Source organism: Pseudorca crassidens, unplaced genomic scaffold, assembly GCF_039906515.1.
Source record: "Pseudorca crassidens isolate mPseCra1 unplaced genomic scaffold, mPseCra1.hap1 Scaffold_90, whole genome shotgun sequence".
In the NCBI taxonomy this organism is placed as follows: Eukaryota; Metazoa; Chordata; class Mammalia; order Artiodactyla; family Delphinidae; genus Pseudorca; species Pseudorca crassidens.
In genome coordinates, this window is record NW_027136342.1 from 570,332 (window position 1) to 591,434 (window position 21,103).

At 43.7% G+C, this 21,103-nt stretch overlaps 1 long non-coding RNA gene across 1 annotated transcript in view; it reads left to right on the plus strand.

The window, feature by feature from the left end:
* Positions 1-6,180, plus strand: part of LOC137218352 (uncharacterized) — a 360,832-nt gene extending 354,652 nt beyond the window's left edge. Inside the window, exon 3 of the long non-coding RNA XR_010940671.1 lies at positions 6,096-6,180. This is a non-coding gene — a long non-coding RNA (uncharacterized lncRNA). The remainder of the gene's footprint in view (positions 1-6,095) is intronic.
* The last annotated feature ends 14,923 nt before the right edge of the window (positions 6,181-21,103 follow it).

Here is a 21,103-nt window from a genome sequence, read left to right on the forward strand (position 1 = left end):
CCATAAGTGGAAGTGCCCTAGGCTCTGTTGCTTTGTTTTTTAGATGTTTCAGGAAACACCATACACTTCTCCAGAGTAGCTGTTGGCAATTTACATCCCGCCCATCAGCATAACAAGGCTCCCAATTCTCCATGGCCTGTCCTGCCTTTCTAGATTTTACACTTTTTTCAGATGGCCCTTTGGACCGGGGGGCAGTGAGACTTCATTGTAGTGCAGATTTCTTTGCAAGCTTGCTTGGTTGGCCAAAAAGGGCAATGCGTTTTTTCCTGAATATATTCAGGAAAAAACGCATACGCCCTTTTTGGCCAAGTGCATCATTGTGGACGTTCTGCCTCTTTTCCTATGCTTTACATGCAATTCCAGTCTACCTCCTGAAATCGGTTTCCTGCAATTCTGCCCCGCATTCAAGTCCTCTTGGCAGCCTTACTTCAATATATTTTTGGACGATAGCTGTCATTTATAACTCTGCAGGTTTGTTAATTACAGTGCCTCTGAGCTCCTTTCTTCAACTCGCTTTCTTGTGAGCTGGCCGCAACACCGCAGGATTGCTTCAGGCCCTAGTGTCGTTCCGGCATGGCACGCTGAGCCTTTGGTTAATTCCTCTTCCTGGTGGGAAATGAGAGTTAAATTTGCCCGTCCAGACACCTCCAGCTAGTCTCTCATTGGTTCTCCCTATTCCTGTTCATCTTCCGCAGAAATTGCAAACTGGGCCAAACAGGAGGTTAAAGGCACTGACTCTCCACGTGGGGAGAGTGTTAGTAAAGCGACTGGAATGTTGCACCCGAGTACCAGGGGACGAAAACTGAGACACATTTGAACACGTTTCCCGATCACATGGTGGATCATACTCTGGGTTCCACATGCATGTTTTAGCTGAAGGAAGAATCCCTTAAACCTGGAGAGTTGAGACCCATGGAATGGGTACCATGCAATATGACCTCAAAGGGTCTGCATTTGCTCACCGAACCTCACCAATCCTATCACTGCTGCGTTTATGCCGCTGTACACATGCTTCATTCTCTTTCGGAGACATAGAAATCCATAGGTTTTAAGATTCTTACTAGTCAGGTATATTCTTAGGCGTTTAATATGGGGTGTAGAGTCCACTTCGTTGAGCAAGGAGTAGCTCTTGTCTATTACATATTTGGCTTATGGAACGGTATCTGTGCTAATTTCAATCTCTGGTTTTATGCAGCACCCAAACTCACCTTTCCCCTTAAGCAAGCATAAGTTGGTTTTCTACATTTGAGACCCTGTTCTGTTTTGTAATTCAGTTCCTGTGTAGCCAAGTTTACATTCCGTGTATTAGTGATATCTTATGATGTTTCTTTTTCTGTGTGACTTATTTCACTTAGAATCATCGTACCTGAATCCACTCATTATGCTGCTACGGGCCTGATGATATAGATTTCATTGCTGAGTGATATTGCATTGTACGTAAGTACCACAACTTCTTTATCCATTTTTCACTTTCTGTGATATTGAACTTGTACTGTAAACGAGGTTCTTGTAAACAGAGCTGTCCCAAACTTTGGGGTGGCTGTGTCTTTTTGATTTTAATTTCCCTAAGCTATAGGACCGTAAGTGGAAGTGCCCTAGGCTCTGTTGCTTTGTTTTTTAGATGTTTCAGGAAACACCATACACTTCTCCAGAGTGGCTGTTGGCAATTTACATCTCGCCCATCAGCATAACAAGGCTCCCAATTCTCCATGGCCTGTCCTGCCTTTCTGGATTTTATACTTTTTTCAGATGGCCCTTTTGACCGGGGGGCAGTGAGACTTCATTGTAGTGCAGATTTCCTTTGCAAGCTTGCTTGGTTGGCCCAAAAGGGCGTATGCGTTTTTTCCTGAATATATTCAGGAAAAAACGCATACGCACTTTTTGGCCAAGTGCATCATTGTGGACGTTCTGCCTCTTTTCCTATGCTTTACATGCAATTCCAGTCTACCTCCTGAAATCGGTTTCCTGCAATTCTGCCCCGCTTTCAAGTCCTCTTGGCAGCCTTACTTCAATATATTTTTGGACGATAGCTGTCATTTTTAACTCTGCAGGTTTGTGAATTACAGTGCCCCTGAGCTCCTTTCTTCAACTCGTTTTCTTGTGAGCTGGCCGCAACACCGCAGCATTGCTTCAGGCCCTAGTGTGGTTCAGGCATGGCACGTTGAGCCTTAGGTTAATTCCTCTTCCTGGTGGGAAATGAGAGTTAAATTTGCCCGTCCAGACACCTCCAGTTAGTCTCTCATTGGTTCTCCCTATTCCTGTTCATCTTCCGCAGAAATTGCAAACTGGGCCAAACAGGAGGTTAAAGGCACTGACTCTCCAAGTGGGGAGAGTGTTAGTAAGGCGACTGGAATGTTGCACCCGAGTACCAGGGGACGAAACCTGAGACACATTTGAACACGTTTCCCGATCACACGGTGGATCATACTCTGGGTTCCACATGCATGTTTTAGCTGAAGGAAGAATCCCTTAAACCTGGAGAGTTGAGACCCATGGAATGGGTACCATGCAATATGACCTCAAAGGGTCTGCATTTGCTCACCGAACCTCACCAATCCTATCACTGCTGCATTTATGCCGCTGTACACACGCTTGATTCTCTTTCAGAGACATAGAAATCCATAGGTTTTAAGATTCTTACTAGTCAGGTATATTCTTAGGCGTTTAATATGGGGTTTAGAGTCCACTTCGTTGAGCAAGGAGTAGCTCTTGTCTATTACATATTTGGCTTATGGAACGGTATCTGTGCTAATTTCAATCTCTGGTTTTATGCAGCACCCCAACTCACCTTTCCCCTTAAGGAAGCATAAGTTGGTTTTCTACATTTGAGACCCTGTTCTGTTTTGTAATTCAGTTCCTGTGTAGCCAAGTTTACATTCCGTGTAGTAGTGATATCTTATGATGTTTCTTTTTCTGTGTGACTTATTTCACTTAGAATCATCGTACCTGCATCCACTCATTATGCTGCTACGGGCCTGATGACATAGATTTCATTGCTGAGTGATATTGCATTGTATGTACCTACCACAACTTCTTTATCCATTTTTCACTTTCTGTGATATTGAACTCGTACTGTAAACGAGGTTCTTGTAAACAGAGCTGTCCCAAACTTTGGGGTGGCTGTGTCTTTTTGATTTTAATTTCCCTAAGCTATAGGACCGTAAGTGGAAGTGCCCTAGGCTCTGTTGCTTTGTTTTTTAGATGTTTCAGGAAACACCATACACTTCTCCAGAGTGGCTGTTGGCAATTTACATCTCGCCCATAAGCATAACAAGGCTCCCAATTCTCCATGGCCTGTCCTGCCTTTCTGGATTTTACACTTTTTTCAGATGGCCCTTTTGACTGGGGGGCAGTGAGACTACATTGTAATGCAGATTTCCTTTGCAAGCTTGCTTGGTTGGCCAAAAAGTGCGTATGCGTTTTTTCCTGAATATATTCAGGAAAAAACACATACGCCCTTTTTGGCCAAGTGCATCATTGTGGACGTTCTGCCTCTTTTCCTATGCTTTACATGCAATTCCAGTCTACCTCCTGAAATCGGTTTCCTGCAATTCTGCCCCGCTTTCAAGTCCTCTTGGCAGCCTTACTTCAATATATTTTTGGACGATAGCTGTCATTTATAACTCTGCATGTTTGTGAATTACAGTGCCCCTGAGCTCCTTTCTTCAACTCACTTTCTTGTGAGCTGGCCGCAACACCGCAGCATTGTTTCAGGCCCTAGTGTGGTTCCGGCATGGCACGCTGAGCCTTTGGTTAATTCCTCTTCCTGGTGGGAAATGAGAGTTAAATTTGCCCGTACAGGCACTTCCAGCTAGTCTCTCATTGGTTCTCCCTATTCCTGTTCATTTTCCGCAGAAATGGCAAACTGGGCCAAACAGGATGTTAAAGGCACTGACTCTCCAAGTGGGGAGAGTGTTAGTAAAGCGACTGGAATGTTGCACCCGATTACCAGGAGACAAAAACTGAGACACATTTGAACACGTTTCCCGATCACACGGTGGATCATACTCTGGGTTCCACATGCATGTTTTAGCTGAAGGAAGAATCCCTTAAACCTGGAGAGTTGAGACCCATGGAATGGGTACCATGCAATATGACTTCAAAGGGTCTGCATTTGCTCACCGAACCTCACCAATCCTATCACTGCTGCGTTTATGCCGCTGTACACACGCTTGATTCTCTTTTGGAGACATATAAATCCATAGGTTTTAAGATTCTTACTAGTCAGGTATATTCTTAGGCGTTTAATATGTGGTGTAGATTCCACTTCGTTGAGCAAGGAGTAGCTCTTGTCTATTACATATTTGGCTTATGGAACGGTATCTGTGCTAATTTCAATCTCTGGTTTTATGCAGCACCCCAACTCACCTTTCCCCTTAAGCAAGCATAAGTTGGTTTTCTACATTTGAGACCCTGTTCTGTTTTGTAATTCAGTTCCTGTGTAGCCAAGTTTACATTCCGTGTAGTAGTGATATCTTATGATGTTTCTTTTTCTGTGTGACTTATCTCACTTAGAATCATCGTACCTGAATCCACTCATTATGCTGCTATGGGCCTGATGACATAGATTTCATTGCTGAGTGATATTGCATTGTACGTAAGTACCACAACTTCTTTATCCATTTTTCGCTTTCTGTGATATTGAACTTGTACTGTAAACGAGGTTCTTGTAAACAGAGCTGTCCCAAACTTTGGGGTGGCTGTGTCTTTTTGATTTTAATTTCCCTAAGCTATAGAACCGTAAGTGGAAGTGCCCTAGGCTCTGTTGCTTTGTTTTTTAGATGTTTCAGGAAACACCATACACTTCTCCAGAGTGGCTGTTGGCAATTTACATCTCGCCCATCAGCATAACAAGGCTCCCAATTCTCCATGGCCTGTCCTGCCTTTCTGGATTTTATACTTTTTTCAGATGGCCCTTTTGACCGGGGGGCAGTGAGACTTCATTGTAGTGCAGATTTCCTTTGCAAGCTTGCTTGGTTGGCCCAAAAGGGCGTATGCGTTTTTTCCTGAATATATTCAGGAAAAAACGCATACGCACTTTTTGGCCAAGTGCATCATTGTGGACGTTCTGCCTCTTTTCCTATGCTTTACATGCAATTCCAGTCTACCTCCTGAAATCGGTTTCCTGCAATTCTGCCCCGCTTTCAAGTCCTCTTGGCAGCCTTACTTCAATATATTTTTGGACGATAGCTGTCATTTTTAACTCTGCAGGTTTGTGAATTACAGTGCCCCTGAGCTCCTTTCTTTAACTCGTTTTCTTGTGAGCTGGCCGCAACACCGCAGCATTGCTTCAGGCCCTAGTGTGGTTCAGGCATGGCACGTTGAACCTTAGGTTAATTCCTCTTCCTGGTGGGAAATGAGAGTTAAATTTGCCCGTCCAGACACCTCCAGCTAGTCTCTCATTGGTTCTCCCTATTCCTGTTCATTTTCCGCAGAAATTGCAAACTGGGCCAAACAGGAGGTTAAAGGCACTGACTCTCCAAGTGGGGAGAGTGTTAGTAAGGCGACTGGAATGTTGCACCCGAGTACCAGGGGACGAAACCTGAGACACATTTGAACACGTTTCCCGATCACACGGTGGATCATACTCTGGGTTCCACATGCATGTTTTAGCTGAAGGAAGAATCCCTTAAACCTGGAGAGTTGAGACCCGTGGAATGGGTACCATGCAATATGACCTCAAAGGGTCTGCATTTGCTCACCGAACCTCACCAATCCTATCACTGCTGCATTTATGCCGCTGTACACACGCTTGATTCTCTTTCAGAGACATAGAAATCCATAGGTTTTAAGATTCTTTCTAGTCAGGTATATTCTTAGGCGTTTAATATGGGGTTTAGAGTCCACTTCGTTGAGCAAGGAGTAGCTCTTGTCTATTACATATTTGGCTTATGGAATGGTATCTGTGCTAATTTCAATCTCTGGTTTTATGCAGCACCCCAACTCACCTTTCCCCTTAAGGAAGCATAAGTTGGTTTTCTACATTTGAGACCCTGTTCTGTTTTGTAATTCAGTTCCTGTGTAGCCAAGTTTACATTCCGTGTAGTAGTGATATCTTATGATGTTTCTTTTTCTGTGTGACTTATTTCACTTAGAATCATCATACCTGAATCCACTCATTATGCTGCTACGGGCCTGATGATATACATTTCATTGCTGAGTGATATTGCATTGTACGTAAGTACCACAACGTCTTTATCCATTTTTCACTTTCTGTGATATTGAACTTGTACTGTAAACGAGGTTCTTGTAAACAGAGCTGTCCCAAACTTTGGGGTGGCTGTGTCTTTTTGATTTTAATTTCCCTAAGCTATAGAACCGTATGTGGAAGTGCCCTAGGCTCTGTTGCTTTGTTTTTTAGATGTTTCAGGAAACACCATACACTTCTCCAGAGTGGCTGTTGGCAATTTACATCTCGCCCATAAGCATAACAAGGCTCCCAATTCTCCATGGCCTGTCCTGCCTTTCTGGATTTTACACTATTTTCAGATGGCCCTTTTGACTGGGGGGCAGTGAGACTACATTGTAATGCAGATTTCCTTTGCAAGCTTGCTTGGTTGGCCAAAAAGTGCGTATGCGTTTTTTCCTGAATATATTCAGGAAAAAACACATACGCCCTTTTTGGCCAAGTGCATCATTGTGGACGTTCTGCCTCTTTTCCTATGCTTTACATGCAATTCCAGTCTACCTCCTGAAATCGGTTTCCTGCAATTCTGCCCCGCTTTCAAGTCCTCTTGGCATCCTTACTTCAATATATTTTTGGACGATAGCTGTCATTTATAACTCTGCATGTTTGTGAATTACAGTGCCCCTGAGCTCCTTTCTTCAACTCACTTTCTTGTGAGCTGGCCGCAACACCGCAGCATTGCTTCAGGCCCTAGTGTGGTTCCGGCATGGCACGCTGAGCCTTTGGTTAATTCCTCTTCCTGGTGGGAAATGAGAGTTAAATTTGCCCGTACAGGCACTTCCAGCTAGTCTCTCATTGGTTCTCCCTATTCCTGTTCATTTTCCACAGAAATTGCAAACTGGGCCAAACAGGAGGTTAAAGGCACTGACTCTCCAAGTGGGGAGAGTGTTAGTAAAGTGACTGGAATGTTGCACCCGAGTACCAGGGGACGAAAACTGAGACACATTTGAACACGTTTCCCGATCACATGGTGGATCATACTCTGGGTTCCACATGCATGTTTTAGCTGAAGGAAGAATCCCTTAAACCTGGAGAGTTGAGACCCATGGAATGGGTACCATGCAATATGACCTCAAAGGGTCTGCATTTGCTCACCGAACCTCACCAATCCTATCACTGCTGCGTTTATGCCGCTGTACACACGCTTCATTCTCTTTCGGAGACATAGAAATCCATAGGTTTTAAGATTCTTACTAGTCAGGTATATTCTTAGGCGTTTAATATGGGGTGTAGAGTCCACTTCGTTGAGCAAGGAGTAGCTCTTGTCTATTACATATTTGGCTTATGGAACGGTATCTGTGCTAATTTCAATCTTTGGTTTTATGCAGCACCCCAACTCACCTTTCCCCTTAAGCAAGCATAAGTTGGTTTTCTACATTTGAGACCCTGTTCTGTTTTGTAATTCAGTTCCTGTGTAGCCAGGTTTACATTCCGTGTAGTAGTGATATCTTATGATGTTTCTTTTTCTGTGTGACTTATTTCACTTAGAATCATCGTACCTGAATCCACTCATTATGCTGCTACGGGCCTGATGATATACATTTCATTGCTGAGTGATATTGCATTGTACGTAAGTACCACAACTTCTTTATCCATTTTTCACTTTCTGTGATATTGAACTTGTACTGTAAACGAGGTTCTTGTAAACAGAGCTGTCCCAAACTTTGGGGTGGCTCTGTCTTTTTGATTTTAATTTCCCTAAGCTATAGAACCATAAGTGGAAGTGCCCTAGGCTCTGTTGCTTTGTTTTTTAGATGTTTCAGGAAACACCATACACTTCTCCAGAGTAGCTGTTGGCAATTTACATCCCGCCCATCAGCATAACAAGGCTCCCAATTCTCCATGGCCTGTCCTGCCTTTCTAGATTTTACACTTTTTTCAGATGGCCCTTTGGACCGGGGGGCAGTGAGACTCCATTGTAGTGCAGATTTCTTTGCAAGCTTGCTTGGTTGGCCAAAAAGGGCAATGCGTTTTTTCCTGAATATATTCAGGAAAAAACGCATACGCCCTTTTTGGCCAAGTGCATCATTGTGGACGTTCTGCCTCTTTTCCTATGCTTTACATGCAATTCCAGTCTACCTCCTGAAATCGGTTTCCTGCAATTCTGCCCCGCATTCAAGTCCTCTTGGCAGCCTTACTTCAATATATTTTTGGACGATAGCTGTCATTTATAACTCTGCAGGTTTGTTAATTACAGTGCCTCTGAGCTCCTTTCTTCAACTCGCTTTCTTGTGAGCTGGCCGCAACACCGCAGGATTGCTTCAGGCCCTAGTGTCGTTCCGGCATGGCACGCTGAGCCTTTGGTTAATTCCTCTTCCTGGTGGGAAATGAGAGTTAAATTTGCCCGTCTAGACACCTCCAGCTAGTCTCTCATTGGTTCTCCCTATTCCTGTTCATCTTCCGCAGAAATTGCAAACTGGGCCAAACAGGAGGTTAAAGGCACTGACTCTCCACGTGGGGAGAGTGTTAGTAAAGCGACTGGAATGTTGCACCCGAGTACCAGGGGACGAAAACTGAGACACATTTGAACACGTTTCCCGATCACATGGTGGATCATACTCTGGGTTCCACATGCATGTTTTAGCTGAAGGAAGAATCCCTTAAACCTGGAGAGTTGAGACCCATGGAATGGGTACCATGCAATATGACCTCAAAGGGTCTGCATTTGCTCACCGAACCTCACCAATCCTATCACTGCTGCGTTTATGCCGCTGTACACATGCTTCATTCTCTTTCGGAGACATAGAAATCCATAGGTTTTAAGATTCTTACTAGTCAGGTATATTCTTAGGCGTTTAATATGGGGTGTAGAGTCCACTTCGTTGAGCAAGGAGTAGCTCTTGTCTATTACATATTTGGCTTATGGAACGGTATCTGTGCTAATTTCAATCTCTGGTTTTATGCAGCACCCAAACTCACCTTTCCCCTTAAGCAAGCATAAGTTGGTTTTCTACATTTGAGACCCTGTTCTGTTTTGTAATTCAGTTCCTGTGTAGCCAAGTTTACATTCCGTGTATTAGTGATATCTTATGATGTTTCTTTTTCTGTGTGACTTATTTCACTTAGAATCATCGTACCTGAATCCACTCATTATGCTGCTACGGGCCTGATGATATACATTTCATTGCTGAGTGATATTGCATTGTACGTAAGTACCACAACTTCTTTATCCATTTTTCACTTTCTGTGATATTGAACTTGTACTGTAAACGAGGTTCTTGTAAACAGAGCTGTCCCAAACTTTGGGGTGGCTGTGTCTTTTTGATTTTAATTTCCCTAACCTATAGGACCGTAAGTGGAAGTGCCCTAGGCTCTGTTGCTTTGTTTTTTAGATGTTTCAGGAAACACCATACACTTCTCCAGAGTGGCTGTTGGCAATTTACATCTCGCCCATCAGCATAACAAGGCTCCCAATTCTCCATGGCCTGTCCTGCCTTTCTGGATTTTATACTTTTTTCAGATGGCCCTTTTGACCGGGGGGCAGTGAGACTTCATTGTAGTGCAGATTTCCTTTGCAAGCTTGCTTGGTTGGCCCAAAAGGGCGTATGCGTTTTTTCCTGAATATATTCAGGAAAAAACGCATACGCCCTTTTTGGCCAAGTGCATCATTGTGGACGTTCTGCCTCTTTTCCTATGCTTTACATGCAATTCCAGTCTACCTCCTGAAATCGGTTTCCTGCAATTCTGCCCCGCTTTCAAGTCCTCTTGGCAGCCTTACTTCAATATATTTTTGGACGATAGCTGTCATTTTTAACTCTGCAGGTTTGTGAATTACAGTGCCCCTGAGCTCCTTTCTTCAACTCGTTTTCTTGTGAGCTGGCCGCAACACCGCAGCATTGCTTCAGGCCCTAGTGTGGTTCAGGCATGGCACGTTGAGCCTTAGGTTAATTCCTCTTCCTGGTGGGAAATGAGAGTTAAATTTGCCCGTCCAGACACCTCCAGCTAGTCTCTCATTGGTTCTCCCTATTCCTGTTCATCTTCCGCAGAAATTGCAAACTGGGCCAAACAGGAGGTTAAAGGCACTGACTCTCCAAGTGGGGAGAGTGTTAGTAAGGCGACTGGAATGTTGCACCCGAGTACCAGGGGACGAAACCTGAGACACATTTGAACACGTTTCCCGATCACACGGTGGATCATACTCTGGGTTCCACATGCATGTTTTAGCTGAAGGAAGAATCCCTTAAACCTGGAGAGTTGAGACCCGTGGAATGGGTACCATGCAATATGACCTCAAAGGGTCTGCATTTGCTCACCGAACCTCACCAATCCTATCACTGCTGCATTTATGCCGCTGTACACACGCTTGATTCTCTTTCAGAGACATAGAAATCCATAGGTTTTAAGATTCTTACTAGTCAGGTATATTCTTAGGCGTTTAATATGGGGTTTAGAGTCCACTTCGTTGAGCAAGGAGTAGCTCTTGTCTATTACATATTTGGCTTATGGAACGGTATCTGTGCTAATTTCAATCTCTGGTTTTATGCAGCACCCCAACTCACCTTTCCCCTTAAGGAAGCATAAGTTGGTTTTCTACATTTGAGACCCTGTTCTGTTTTGTAATTCAGTTCCTGTGTAGCCAAGTTTACATTCCGTGTAGTAGTGATATCTTATGATGTTTCTTTTTCTGTGTGACTTATTTCACTTAGAATCATCATACCTGAATCCACTCATTATGCTGCTACGGGCCTGATGATATACATTTCATTGCTGAGTGATATTGCATTGTACGTAAGTACCACAACGTCTTTATCCATTTTTCACTTTCTGTGATATTGAACTTGTACTGTAAATGAGGTTCTTGTAAACAGAGCTGTCCCAAACTTTGGGGTGGCTGTGTCTTTTTGATTTTAATTTCCCTAAGCTATAGAACCGTATGTGGAAGTGCCCTAGGCTCTGTTGCTTTGTTTTTTAGATGTTTCAGGAAACACCATACACTTCTCCAGAGTGGCTGTTGGCAATTTACATCTCGCCCATAAGCATAACAAGGCTCCCAATTCTCCATGGCCTGTCCTGCCTTTCTGGATTTTACACTTTTTTCAGATGGCCCTTTTGACTGGGGGGCAGTGAGACTACATTGTAATGCAGATTTCCTTTGCAAGCTTGCTTGGTTGGCCAAAAAGTGCGTATGCGTTTTTTCCTGAATATATTCAGGAAAAAACACATACGCCCTTTTTGGCCAAGTGCATCATTGTGGACGTTCTGCCTCTTTTCCTATGCTTTACATGCAATTCCAGTCTACCTCCTGAAATCGGTTTCCTGCAATTCTGCCCCGCTTTCAAGTCCTCTTGGCAGCCTTACTTCAATATATTTTTGGACGATAGCTGTCATTTATAACTCTGCATGTTTGTGAATTACAGTGCCCCTGAGCTCCTTTCTTCAACTCACTTTCTTGTGAGCTGGCCGCAACACCGCAGCATTGCTTCAGGCCCTAGTGTGGTTCCGGCATGGCACGCTGAGCCTTTGGTTAATTCCTCTTCCTGGTGGGAAATGAGAGTTAAATTTGCCCGTACAGGCACTTCCAGCTAGTCTCTCATTGGTTCTCCCTATTCCTGTTCATTTTCCGCAGAAATGGCAAACTGGGCCAAACAGGATGTTAAAGGCACTGACTCTCCAAGTGGGGAGAGTGTTAGTAAAGCGACTGGAATGTTGCACCCGATTACCAGGAGACAAAAACTGAGACACATTTGAACACGTTTCCCGATCACACGGTGGATCATACTCTGGGTTCCACATGCATGTTTTAGCTGAAGGAAGAATCCCTTATACCTGGAGAGTTGAGACCCATGGAATGGGTACCATGCAATATGACTTCAAAGGGTCTGCATTTGCTCACCGAACCTCACCAATCCTATCACTGCTGCGTTTATGCCGCTGTACACACGCTTGATTCTCTTTTGGAGACATATAAATCCATAGGTTTTAAGATTCTTACTAGTCAGGTATATTCTTAGGCGTTTAATATGTGGTGTAGATTCCACTTCGTTGAGCAAGGAGTAGCTCTTGTCTATTACATATTTGGCTTATGGAACGGTATCTGTGCTAATTTCAATCTCTGGTTTTATGCAGCACCCCAACTCACCTTTCCCCTTAAGCAAGCATAAGTTGGTTTTCTACATTTGAGACCCTGTTCTGTTTTGTAATTCAGTTCCTGTGTAGCCAAGTTTACATTCCGTGTAGTAGTGATATCTTATGATGTTTCTTTTTCTGTGTGACTTATCTCACTTAGAATCATCGTACCTGAATCCACTCATTATGCTGCTATGGGCCTGATGACATAGATTTCATTGCTGAGTGATATTGCATTGTACGTAAATACCACAACTTCTTTATTCATTTTTCGCTTTCTGTGATATTGAACTTGTACTGTAAACGAGGTTCTTGTAAACAGAGCTGTCCCAAACTTTGGGGTGGCTCTGTCTTTTTGATTTTAATTTCCCTAAGCTATAGAACCGTAAGTGGAAGTGCCCTAGGCTCTGTTGCTTTGTTTTTTAGATGTTTCAGGAAACACCATACACTTCTCCAGAGTGGCTGTTGGCAATTTACATCTCGCCCATCAGCATAACAAGGCTCCCAATTCTCCATGGCCTGTCCTGCCTTTCTGGATTTTATACTTTTTTCAGATGGCCCTTTTGACCGGGGGGCAGTGAGACTTCATTGTAGTGCAGATTTCCTTTGCAAGCTTGCTTGGTTGGCCCAAAAGGGCGTATGCGTTTTTTCCTGAATATATTCAGGAAAAAACGCATACGCACTTTTTGGCCAAGTGCATCATTGTGGACGTTCTGCCTCTTTTCCTATGCTTTACATGCAATTCCAGTCTACCTCCTGAAATCGGTTTCCTGCAATTCTGCCCCGCTTTCAAGTCCTCTTGGCAGCCTTACTTCAATATATTTTTGGACGATAGCTGTCATTTTTAACTCTGCAGGTTTGTGAATTACAGTGCCCCTGAGCTCCTTTCTTCAACTCGTTTTCTTGTGAGCTGGCCGCAACACCGCAGCATTGCTTCAGGCCCTAGTGTGGTTCAGGCATGGCACGTTGAGCCTTAGGTTAATTCCTCTTCCTGGTGGGAAATGAGAGTTAAATTTGCCCGTCCAGACACCTCCAGCTAGTCTCTCATTGGTTCTCCCTATTCCTGTTCATCTTCCGCAGAAATTGCAAACTGGGCCAAACAGGAGGTTAAAGGCACTGACTCTCCAAGTGGGGAGAGTGTTAGTAAGGCGACTGGAATGTTGCACCCGAGTACCAGGGGACGAAACCTGAGACACATTTGAACACGTTTCCCGATCACACGGTGGATCATACTCTGGGTTCCACATGCATGTTTTAGCTGAAGGAAGAATCCCTTAAACCTGGAGAGTTGAGACCCGTGGAATGGGTACCATGCAATATGACCTCAAAGGGTCTGCATTTGCTCACCGAACCTCACCAATCCTATCACTGCTGCATTTATGCCGCTGTACACACGCTTGATTCTCTTTCAGAGACATAGAAATCCATAGGTTTTAAGATTCTTACTAGTCAGGTATATTCTTAGGCGTTTAATATGGGGTTTAGAGTCCACTTCGTTGAGCAAGGAGTAGCTCTTGTCTATTACATATTTGGCTTATGGAACGGTATCTGTGCTAATTTCAATCTCTGGTTTTATGCAGCACCCCAACTCACCTTTCCCCTTAAGCAAGCATAAGTTGGTTTTCTACATTTGAGACCCTGTTCTGTTTTGTAATTCAGTTCCTGTGTAGCCAAGTTTACATTCCGTGTAGTAGTGATATCTTATGATGTTTCTTTTTCTGTGTGACTTATTTCACTTAGAATCATCATACCTGAATCCACTCATTATGCTGCTACGGGCCTGATGATATACATTTCATTGCTGAGTGATATTGCATTGTACGTAAGTACCACAACGTCTTTATCCATTTTTCACTTTCTGTGATATTGAACTTGTACTGTAAACGAGGTTCTTGTAAACAGAGCTGTCCCAAACTTTGGGGTGGCTGTGTCTTTTTGATTTTAATTTCCCTAAGCTATAGAACCGTATGTGGAAGTGCCCTAGGCTCTGTTGCTTTGTTTTTTAGATGTTTCAGGAAACACCATACACTTCTCCAGAGTGGCTGTTGGCAATTTACATCTCGCCCATAAGCATAACAAGGCTCCCAATTCTCCATGGCCTGTCCTGCCTTTCTGGATTTTACACTATTTTCAGATGGCCCTTTTGACTGGGGGGCAGTGAGACTACATTGTAATGCAGATTTCCTTTGCAAGCTTGCTTGGTTGGCCAAAAAGTGCGTATGCGTTTTTTCCTGAATATATTCAGGAAAAAACACATACGCCCTTTTTGGCCAAGTGCATCATTGTGGACGGTCTGCCTCTTTTCCTATGCTTTACATGCAATTCCAGTCTACCTCCTGAAATCGGTTTCCTGCAATTCTGCCCCGCTTTCAAGTCCTCTTGGCATTCTTACTTCAATATATTTTTGGACGATAGCTGTCATTTATAACTCTGCATGTTTGTGAATTACGGTGCCCCTGAGCTCCTTTCTTCAACTCACTTTCTTGTGAGCTGGCCGCAACACCGCAGCATTGCTTCAGGCCCTAGTGTGGTTCCGGCATGGCACGCTGAGCCTTTGGTTAATTCCTCTTCCTGGTGGGAAATGAGAGTTAAATTTGCCCGTACAGGCACTTCCAGCTAGTCTCTCATTTGTTCTCCCTATTCCTGTTCATTTTCCACAGAAATTGCAAACTGGGCCAAACAGGAGGTTAAAGGCACTGACTCTCCAAGTGGGGAGAGTGTTAGTAAAGTGACTGGAATGTTGCACCCGAGTACCAGGGGACGAAAACTGAGACACATTTGAACACGTTTCCCGATCACATGGTGGATCATACTCTGGGTTCCACATGCATGTTTTAGCTGAAGGAAGAATCCCTTAAACCTGGAGAGTTGAGACCCATGGAATGGGTACCATGCAATATGACCTCAAAGGGTCTGCATTTGCTCACCGAACCTCACCAATCCTATCACTGCTGCGTTTATGCCGCTGTACACACGCTTCATTCTCTTTCGGAGACATAGAAATCCATAGGTTTTAAGATTCTTACTAGTCAGGTATATTCTTAGGCGTTTAATATGGGGTGTAGAGTCCACTTCGTTGAGCAAGGAGTAGCTCTTGTCTATTACATATTTGGCTTATGGAACGGTATCTGTGCTAATTTCAATCTTTGGTTTTATGCAGCACCCCAACTCACCTTTCCCCTTAAGCAAGCATAAGTTGGTTTTCTACATTTGAGACCCTGTTCAGTTTTGTAATTCAGTTCCTGTGTAGCCAGGTTTACATTCCGTGTAGTAGTGATATCTTATGATGTTTCTTTTTCTGTGTGACTTATTTCACTTAGAATCATCGTACCTGAATCCACTCATTATGCTGCTACGGGCCTGATGATATACATTTCATTGCTGAGTGATATTGCATTGTACGTAAGTACCACAACTTCTTTATCCATTTTTCACTTTCTGTGATATTGAACTTGTACTGTAAACGAGGTTCTTGTAAACAGAGCTGTCCCAAACTTTGGGGTGGCTCTGTCTTTTTGATTTTAATTTCCCTAAGCTATAGAACCATAAGTGGAAGTGCCCTAGGCTCTGTTGCTTTGTTTTTTAGATGTTTCAGGAAACACCATACACTTCTCCAGAGTAGCTGTTGGCAATTTACATCCCACCCATCAGCATAACAAGGCTCCCAATTCTCCATGGCCTGTCCTGCCTTTCTAGATTTTACACTTTTTTCAGATGGCCCTTTGGACCGGGGGGCAGTGAGACTCCATTGTAGTGCAGATTTCTTTGCAAGCTTGCTTGGTTGGCCAAAAAGGGCGAATGCGTTTTTTCCTGAATATATTCAGGAAAAAACGCATACGCCCTTTTTGGCCAAGTGCATCATTGTGGACGTTCTGCCTCTTTTCCTATGCTTTACATGCAATTCCAGTCTACCTCCTGAAATCGGTTTCCTGCAATTCTGCCCCGCATTCAAGTCCTCTTGGCAGCCTTACTTCAATATATTTTTGGACGATAGCTGTCATTTATAACTCTGCAGGTTTGTTAATTACAGTGCCTCTGAGCTCCTTTCTTCAACTCGCTTTCTTGTGAGCTGGCCGCAACACCGCAGGATTGCTTCAGGCCCTAGTGTCGTTCCGGCATGGCACGCTGAGCCTTTGGTTAATTCCTCTTCCTGGTGGGAAATGAGAGTTAAATTTGCCCGTCCAGACACCTCCAGCTAGTCTCTCATTGGTTCTCCCTATTCCTGTTCATCTTCCGCAGAAATTGCAAACTGGGCCAAACAGGAGGTTAAAGGCACTGACTCTCCAAGTGGGGAGAGTGTTAGTAAGGCGACTGGAATGTTGCACCCGAGTACCAGGGGACGAAACCTGAGACACATTTGAACACGTTTCCCGATCACACGGTGGATCATACTCTGGGTTCCACATGCATGTTTTAGCTGAAGGAAGAATCCCTTAAACCTGGAGAGTTGAGACCCGTGGAATGGGTACCATGCAATATGACCTCAAAGGGTCTGCATTTGCTCACCGAACCTCACCAATCCTATCACTGCTGCATTTATGCCGCTGTACACACGCTTGATTCTCTTTCAGAGACATAGAAATCCATAGGTTTTAAGATTCTTACTAGTCAGGTATATTCTTAGGCGTTTAATATGGGGTTTAGAGTCCACTTCGTTGAGCAAGGAGTAGCTCTTGTCTATTACATATTTGGCTTATGGAACGGTATCTGTGCTAATTTCAATCTCTGGTTTTATGCAGCACCCCAACTCACCTTTCCCCTTAAGCAAGCATAAGTTGGTTTTCTACATTTGAGACCCTGTTCTGTTTTGTAATTCAGTTCCTGTGTAGCCAAGTTTACATTCCGTGTAGTAGTGATATCTTATGATGTTTCTTTTTCTGTGTGACTTATTTCACTTAGAATCATCATACCTGAATCCACTCATTATGCTGCTACGGGCCTGATGATATACATTTCATTGCTGAGTGATATTGCATTGTACGTAAGTACCACAACGTCTTTATCCATTTTTCACTTTCTGTGATATTGAACTTGTACTGTAAACGAGGTTCTTGTAAACAGAGCTGTCCCAAACTTTGGGGTGGCTGTGTCTTTTTGATTTTAATTTCCCTAAGCTATAGAACCGTATGTGGAAGTGCCCTAGGCTCTGTTGCTTTGTTTTTTAGATGTTTCAGGAAACACCATACACTTCTCCAGAGTGGCTGTTGGCAATTTACATCTCGCCCATAAGCATAACAAGGCTCCCAATTCTCCATGGCCTGTCCTGCCTTTCTGGATTTTACACTATTTTCAGATGGCCCTTTTGACTGGGGGGCAGTGAGACTACATTGTAATGCAGATTTCCTTTGCAAGCTTGCTTGGTTGGCCAAAAAGTGCGTATGCGTTTTTTCCTGAATATATTCAGGAAAAAACACATACGCCCTTTTTGGCCAAGTGCATCATTGTGGACGGTCTGCCTCTTTTCCTATGCTTTACATGCAATTCCAGTCTACCTCCTGAAATCGGTTTCCTGCAATTCTGCCCCGCTTTCAAGTCCTCTTGGCATTCTTACTTCAATATATTTTTGGACGATAGCTGTCATTTATAACTCTGCATGTTTGTGAATTACAGTGCCCCTGAGCTCCTTTCTTCAACTCACTTTCTTGTGAGCTGGCCGCAACACCGCAGCATTGCTTCAGGCCCTAGTGTGGTTCCGGCATGGCACGCTGAGCCTTTGGTTAATTCCTCTTCCTGGTGGGAAATGAGAGTTAAATTTGCCCGTACAGGCACTTCCAGCTAGTCTCTCATTGGTTCTCCCTATTCCTGTTCATTTTCCACAGAAATTGCAAACTGGGCCAAACAGGAGGTTAAAGGCACTGACTCTCCAAGTGGGGAGAGTGTTAGTAAAGTGACTGGAATGTTGCACCCGAGTACCAGGGGACGAAAACTGAGACACATTTGAACACGTTTCCCGATCACATGGTGGATCATACTCTGGGTTCCACATGCATGTTTTAGCTGAAGGAAGAATCCCTTAAACCTGGAGAGTTGAGACCCATGGAATGGGTACCATGCAATATGACCTCAAAGGGTCTGCATTTGCTCACCGAACCTCACCAATCCTATCACTGCTGCGTTTATGCCGCTGTACACACGCTTCATTCTCTTTCGGAGACATAGAAATCCATAGGTTTTAAGATTCTTACTAGTCAGGTATATTCTTAGGCGTTTAATATGGGGTGTAGAGTCCACTTCGTTGAGCAAGGAGTAGCTCTTGTCTATTACATATTTGGCTTATGGAACGGTATCTGTGCTAATTTCAATCTTTGGTTTTATGCAGCACCCCAACTCACCTTTCCCCTTAAGCAAGCATAAGTTGGTTTTCTACATTTGAGACCCTGTTCAGTTTTGTAATTCAGTTCCTGTGTAGCCAGGTTTACATTCCGTGTAGTAGTGATATCTTATGATGTTTCTTTTTCTGTGTGACTTATTTCACTTAGAATCATCGTACCTGAATCCACTCATTATGCTGCTACGGGCCTGATGATATACATTTCATTGCTGAGTGATATTGCATTGTACGTAAGTACCACAACTTCTTTATCCATTTTTCACTTTCTGTGATATTGAACTTGTACTGTAAACGAGGTTCTTGTAAACAGAGCTGTCCCAAACTTTGGGGTGGCTCTGTCTTTTTGATTTTAATTTCCCTAAGCTATAGAACCATAAGTGGAAGTGCCCTAGGCTCTGTTGCTTTGTTTTTTAGATGTTTCAGGAAACACCATACACTTCTCCAGAGTAGCTGTTGGCAATTTACATCCCACCCATCAGCATAACAAGGCTCCCAATTCTCCATGGCCTGTCCTGCCTTTCTAGATTTTACACTTTTTTCAGATGGCCCTTTGGACCGGGGGGCAGTGAGACTCCATTGTAGTGCAGATTTCTTTGCAAGCTTGCTTGGTTGGCCAAAAAGGGCGAATGCGTTTTTTCCTGAATATATTCAGGAAAAAACGCATACGCCCTTTTTGGCCAAGTGCATCATTGTGGACGTTCTGCCTCTTTTCCTATGCTTTACATGCAATTCCAGTCTACCTCCTGAAATCGGTTTCCTGCAATTCTGCCCCGCATTCAAGTCCTCTTGGCAGCCTTACTTCAATATATTTTTGGACGATAGCTGTCATTTATAACTCTGCAGGTTTGTTAATTACAGTGCCTCTGAGCTCCTTTCTTCAACTCGCTTTCTTGTGAGCTGGCCGCAACACCGCAGGATTGCTTCAGGCCCTAGTGTCGTTCCGGCATGGCACGCTGAGCCTTTGGTTAATTCCTCTTCCTGGTGGGAAATGAGAGTTAAATTTGCCCGTCCAGACACCTCCAGCTAGTCTCTCATTGGTTCTCCCTATTCCTGTTCATCTTCCGCAGAAATTGCAAACTGGGCCAAACAGGAGGTTAAAGGCACTGACTCTCCACGTGGGGAGAGTGTTAGTAAAGCGACTGGAATGTTGCACCCGAGTACCAGGGGACGAAAACTGAGACACATTTGAACACGTTTCCCGATCACATGGTGGATCATACTCTGGGTTCCACATGCATGTTTTAGCTGAAGGAAGAATCCCTTAAACCTGGAGAGTTGAGACCCATGGAATGGGTACCATGCAATATGACCTCAAAGGGTCTGCATTTGCTCACCGAACCTCACCAATCCTATCACTGCTGCGTTTATGCCGCTGTACACATGCTTCATTCTCTTTCGGAGACATAGAAATCCATAGGTTTTAAGATTCTTACTAGTCAGGTATATTCTTAGGCGTTTAATATGGGGTGTAGAGTCCACTTCGTTGAGCAAGGAGTAGCTCTTGTCTATTACATATTTGGCTTATGGAACGGTATCTGTGCTAATTTCAATCTCTGGTTTTATGCAGCACCCAAACTCACCTTTCCCCTTAAGCAAGCATAAGTTGGTTTTCTACATTTGAGACCCTGTTCTGTTTTGTAATTCAGTTCCTGTGTAGCCAAGTTTACATTCCGTGTATTAGTGATATCTTATGATGTTTCTTTTTCTGTGTGACTTATTTCACTTAGAATCATCATACCTGAATCCACTCATTATGCTGCTACGGGCCTGATGATATACATTTCATTGCTGAGTGATATTGCATTGTACGTAAGTACCACAACTTCTTTATCCATTTTTCACTTTCTGTGATATTGAACTTGTACTGTAAACGAGGTTCTTGTAAACAGAGCTGTCCCAAACTTTGGGGTGGCTGTGTCTTTTTGATTTTAATTTCCCTAAGCTATAGGACCGTAAGTGGAAGTGCCCTAGGCTCTGTTGCTTTGTTTTTTAGATGTTTCAGGAAACACCATACACTTCTCCAGAGTGGCTGTTGGCAATTTACATCTCGCCCATAAGCATAACAAGGCTCCCAATTCTCCATGGCCTGTCCTGCCTTTCTGGATTTTACACTTTTTTCAGATGGCCCTTTTGACTGGGGGGCAGTGAGACTACATTGTAATGCAGATTTCCTTTGCAAGCTTGCTTGGTTGGCCAAAAAGTGCGTATGCGTTTTTTCCTGAATATATTCAGGAAAAAACACATACGCCCTTTTTGGCCAAGTGCATCATTGTGGACGTTCTGCCTCTTTTCCTATGCTTTACATGCAATTCCAGTCTACCTCCTGAAATCGGTTTCCTGCAATTCTGCCCCGCTTTCAAGTCCTCTTGGCAGCCTTACTTCAATATATTTTTGGACGATAGCTGTCATTTATAACTCTGCATGTTTGTGAATTACAGTGCCCCTGAGCTCCTTTCTTCAACTCACTTTCTTGTGAGCTGGCCGCAACACCGCAGCATTGTTTCAGGCCCTAGTGTGGT